The 5,687-nt window shown below is 35.0% G+C and overlaps 1 pseudogene; it reads right to left on the bottom strand.

The window, feature by feature from the left end:
- Positions 1–270: 270 nt before the first annotated feature.
- On the bottom strand, positions 271–4,473 carry LOC133824293 (MACPF domain-containing protein CAD1-like; annotated as a pseudogene).
- Positions 4,474–5,687: the final 1,214 nt, after the last annotated feature.

The following is a 5,687-nucleotide window of genomic DNA, read 5'->3' on the forward strand; positions in this document are numbered from 1 at the left end:
GACACCACAAGCACCTAGATGAAGTCCCCCTCGTCACACCAAAATGTTAATTTTCAGTAGGGTAAAAATAGATATTCTTAAATCTAAAACAACACTTTTAGTAATTTTTTACAAAGTAATAATCCAACAAAGTACCAAATTATATATGCCACATAGTAATTATAAAAATAACATCATTTTACTATGTGACATCTAAAAAACGATACTTATAATTATATTTATCTTCACCTAAAAATTTACTATTATAAACTCATATTTAGTACAAATGAATCACATGAAGAAAAATGCTCTCTGTTCCAATGAAATGGGAAATATTATTTCTTTTATTAGAGTAAGCAATACCTGATCAGGGCTGATATAAAGCTTGGGACCCATCAAGCTGAACTGAAGAGAGGAACAAACAGGCTCATTTCTTTGCAGGTTATTCTGCTCAGAGCCCAAACTCGGGCGATTTGAAAATCCAAAAAATACTACAAATCTTCAATAGGCGGTTTCACTTTATTCCTACTAACTAAAGATTTTCCGTATCACGAACTACTGGCCGCCACCCAACTTAGACTTGCCAATGGCAGCATTTTGCTGACTGGCTTCTGCTCATTCTTAGCAAGGGATGCAGTGAGTTGTGAAGAAACATTCAACCCCCACAAAAACAGCAAGAAGTTCATTGTTTAACATAAACATGCAAGTACTAGAAGATCTTAAACCAATTTACACTAAAATGTGAGCCCTTTTACTCGTAAGAAATGGAGTTCAAGTTGGTAACTTTATTAACATTATTTTCCATATTTCAAGTTAGCATTCTCACTAAGAAGCATAGTGTCAGATTTATAACATCATACATTACGAAATAAAACAATGTTCTTAATGTCTGATTTATGCCAATATTGATGTTTAATGAAGTAAGTTTAGGTTGTGTCTTACATTCCAAATATAACTCGATTGCACGAGCTAAATGCTTTATTCCAGGTACTCCTTCAAGTAAAGAAACAATGGGAGTGAACGTCATGTTTATCACGTCGGGTGCTAATCCTTCAGTCTCTGCCCACTTGGAATGACTTTGTTCAAGATCGTCTCCCCCTCGTCTTCTTAAAATTACTGTAACATCCTGCCACAAGAAACTGAATTAGGAACAAGTTTTAACCATAAAAACACAGATAGTTTAATCAAAAGAAAATTAACTACACCAGAGGAAAGAGAGAAATATATATATATATACTGAAGAACAGAGCAGATGATAGTGTACAAAATTGTCAGAAGAATTTTTTTTTTAATTAAGGAAATCGTTACAAATACTAACCTTGTCTTTGTATTTTAAGGGGCCAGCGGTTGACTGGCTATTTGAGTCTTGAAATCTATGATCACCCATGTCTTTTACATAATTCTCTATATCCAATCCTGTCAAAGGAGATGACTGGTGTTGCCTTATGTAAACTACATCTCTTCCACCAATTGTCGCAGATGTAACAATATGTGTTCCGAAATTCTCAATAAAACTGAAGAATGAAAGGGAAAAAACAGTGGAATATGCCTGTCAGTTTCTGCTGTCCTAACCAAATTGTTCTCAACGTCAAAGATAACAGCCTTATATATCCTCAATGTGATAAATACAAAAAAATTCCTGCAATCTGGCATTTAAAAACTTTATAACAAAAGTTGCGGCACAAGTGATTTTAAGGGGCCATTCCTTCATCAATTTTCATGGGGCATATAAAGTTTGTGTTTTGCAGGTGCTTACTAAATCTCAAAGTGCAAAAGGTACATAGACTATTACTAGGGTCACAGCCCCATTGCTCTGTTGAGCAGCACACACCAGAGTTTTTCAGTGCTCTTAAACTTGCATTTTAATTATTTATTTATCAAAGTAGGCATTAAAATATCTGATTATTGATAAGGGAGCACATGTTTATTTCAAAATACTATCTTATTAATTTAGTTGATAATCACCACAATAAATGAAAGTTCCTCACCTTGCCAATGATGCAGGATCCCAAGAATAAGGAACAGCTCGTTTAACTTCCTCACGAAAAATTAAATTTGGCTTTTCTAGTTTAACTGTAAAAAGAGGAATTATGTATCCAACCATGGCAAGGGATTTGGTAGTTGCCGCATCAACTTGCCAAGAACCAGTGAAATTGAACATTGAATTGAAACTTCTAAGGGGAATGTTGCCTGAGATATCAGATTTCTTATTGAAGTACTCTACCATCTGATAGTTCAAGCATCCAAGGAATAAGGTAAGTAAGATGATTATTCAAAATTTCAAAATTTATGCGAAAATTAGCACCAGAAAATGCCAAAATGTGTTGTATTACCACTGCAAAAGTAAAAGATATTATACTTTAAAACAAATGATACAAATAAAAATAGGAATTTCAACATAGTAATTCCAGAAATTTCAGCCAAAATACTAGCTTTAAACTATAATACAGTTGAAAGTGTGTAATGCAGCTTGTATCAAACACATCAAAGATGACAATGATCATATTATCGGGTGTCTCCCTCTCTGTATTGTTCATGTTGTTATTCAGTATGGAAACATTTCTCATGTAGTTGCTTAGCTAGTAGCCTTGCTTTAAGGGCTATGAATCAGTGTCAAAGTTGCAGAAAACCTAAGAATAACTTTAAGACTTTTTCACAGTACAGGGAAAAAGATAATGATGATAAAGAAAATTGCAATTTTCATGACAGCTTCTTAAACTTCACTTCAGTTGGTTCCAATGATTAAAGGATTTTGTAGAAAGTCAACAAGTTTCAGAATATAGTTCCTGATGCCCTCATCAGCTTACATGGATGATGATTATTGATTAATAAAAACTGTCAAGAAAGGCTTAGGCACACAACTATTTGTGTGAAGCTTGTATTTAGATACAAGACAGTTCATGGACAGATTGGTTCAACATTTCATATTCGCATCAATTTGCAACCAAGAGAACCAAAACACATCATTTTCACAAAACAACAACTTACTAAAGTAACTACTAAGCATATGACAAAGAATCCCAAAACCTAGCAACCAAAAAGAAAAAAAACAAGACTGTATTTTCCACATTAGGACATGAATATTGAAGTTCTTAAAAACACCAATTATCAATACAGCATCCACAAGGAAGATAATGACATTCTACCAAAAGCAATGTCAAGTTAAGAAATTCAATCAATCTTTTATTCTCCTAAAAGAAATATCGTTGAAAAGGGACTGAGAGAGAGACCTAACAGAACCTTGAAAAGGAATGCTTGAAACAGATATGGCTATAGTAATATCAGATATGCCTGAAGCAAATTCAGTCAAGAAAAGACAAAACTCCCACCATCAGAACTCGGGACCAAATTGTTTGAAATATAATCTTCTCAACTAAATCACAACCAAACTAACAATGAAAGAAACAGAGTTACCAATCCTAATAACCCAATACCCAACATCAAATTATGTAGTAAACACTCTGAAATAACTATCCGAGCAAACAGTTTCAAATTTTCAATCTCCCCCAAATATAAATAAAGTCCCAAAGCTTTCATTTTTAGCAATACAACAGAGCCAAATCAAGAAGAAACGAAAACCCAGCAAATCAAATGAAAGTACCTCATGGAAGTTGCAAACATGAACTTTCTCAGTTGTTCTCTTGCCCGGAGAGCAATCAATATCAGCTGTTGTATTAATAATACATTACTAAAATATGATGAAAAAGAAAGTAATGGTATCGTACCTTAAAAAGACGTAAGCAGAGGAGAATACGAGTCGTGGTAAGTTGAAGAACTTCAGATAGTCGGCGTGATGTACAGCCTGCGATACAGCCGTTGTGTGCTCCGGAAGCTCGTACTGACGTCGTGAGGTAGAGATAGATGAGACGAGATGAGAGTGAGAGAGGATAAATGTGTAAGAGAGTGTGAATGGAGGAGAATATAGAGTGCAAGAAAGAGAGGCGGCAATGGAGGCTAAGAGAAATTGTTTGGGTATCTTAGGTTTAGGGATTAAATTTTGGCTGAGAGAAATTAGTCCCAATTTTTTCATTTGGCGCCTGGTATATTTCATATGGCGCCAAAATATATTGTTTCGTGTTTTATTTTTAATCATCTATCAATAACACTTGTAAATATATGTTATTTTTTAATGTAATATATACTAAAAATTGTTGTAGCGTTGTATATATGTATATTATTCAATTATATTATGTATTAATTGTCTTGTTTCTAAACTGCAATATGCCTTGCAGCATGAAGTCCAGACACAATCCCAATCCCAATCCCAATCTCAATCTGAATCTTAGGCAGGAAGTGCCACTGCCAATGAGACACTAGTCGTCCCAATGGTACTTGGTCAACGTCGTGGACACATCGAGGTATTGGATGCAAGTTGAAGGGCACTAGTACCTTTGCCTAAGGCGCCACCAGATCCTCTTCACAATCAGAGGCATCACCATTTCCGTCCACCACAATCGGCTCTCCAATGGTACCAGCTGAGGCTTTCCAGTCCATGGTTCAACACTTGAGTCAAGCCATTATGACCCAAAACAACAACTTCCACCAAATGCAACAATTTATGCAAGCTGCAAATCCGAACATCCAAGCTCCACAATTTCAACATGTCAACTTGGACATGAATATGATACATTCCATGATGGTGAACTTTCAACCACAATAGCCACAACCACCACATCCACCACAACAGCAACCACCAAAGCCACCATAACAACCCGACAATGATGATGACTTTCGAATTGATTTAGATGACATCTAGTTTGATTATATTATTATTTTGAACTTATTAATATTTTGTGTTGTTTTTCTTTATTTTGGAGACTATATTAATTATGTTTTGTTTTATACATTTTGGAGACTATGGATATTGTTAAATTAGTTTTATTATTTAATTAATAAATTGGTTTTATTATTTAATTAATATTTCATATTTTATTAAATAAATTTTAATTAATTATATTAATTAAAATTCTTTAAGAAAAATTATTTACCTACAACGACAACATGTGGCTGCAGTAGGGTGGTCACTGAACACGAAAATCTTAGGTTTCGTGACCCTACGGCAACGATATGTCTTCGCTGAAGGAATATAAACCCACTCACTCTACAACGATGACATAGTGTCGCTGTAAATTTTGGCGGTCATGTGGTCATTGTAGGAGGTTTTGAAATTCAAAATTTCAAATTTTGTAACCACCTATAGTGACGACATGTCGTTGCAATATCCCAGTCCAACCGAAAAAAGGGATTTCCTACTGTGACCGACATATCGTCGCTACAGTAAAACACTACTGCGACAACCGTGTTTTGTCGTCGCTGTAGGTCGCTACACATACGGACCTACAACGACACTGTTTTGGCAACAACTTCTTGATCTACAGCGATGGCAAAAGTCGTCGCTATAGAGGCTTTTTCTTGTAGTGTGAAGGCACCTGCTTGTCCCTGCTTCCAAGAGAGTCGCGACGCCCCAAGAACAGTTTCGCGGCTCGACATGAAAACTTTATTTTTTTTCTTTGTTTTTCTCAAGACATATCCCTTTAACAAGCTCTCCAAACATAGATAAATCTCAAAAGTAAGGTTTCCAATCATCTTAGTAGCTCAAAACCATCAAAATCCAAGTGACAAATGAATCAAAAACTCATCAAAACCATAAAATCCAATCAAAGCTTAAGAACTCAAAACTCAGAAACTTAAAGCATAAATTACTTCTG

The sequence above is a fragment of the Humulus lupulus genome, chromosome 3, assembly GCF_963169125.1.
Source record: "Humulus lupulus chromosome 3, drHumLupu1.1, whole genome shotgun sequence".
Taxonomy (NCBI): domain Eukaryota; kingdom Viridiplantae; phylum Streptophyta; class Magnoliopsida; order Rosales; family Cannabaceae; genus Humulus; species Humulus lupulus.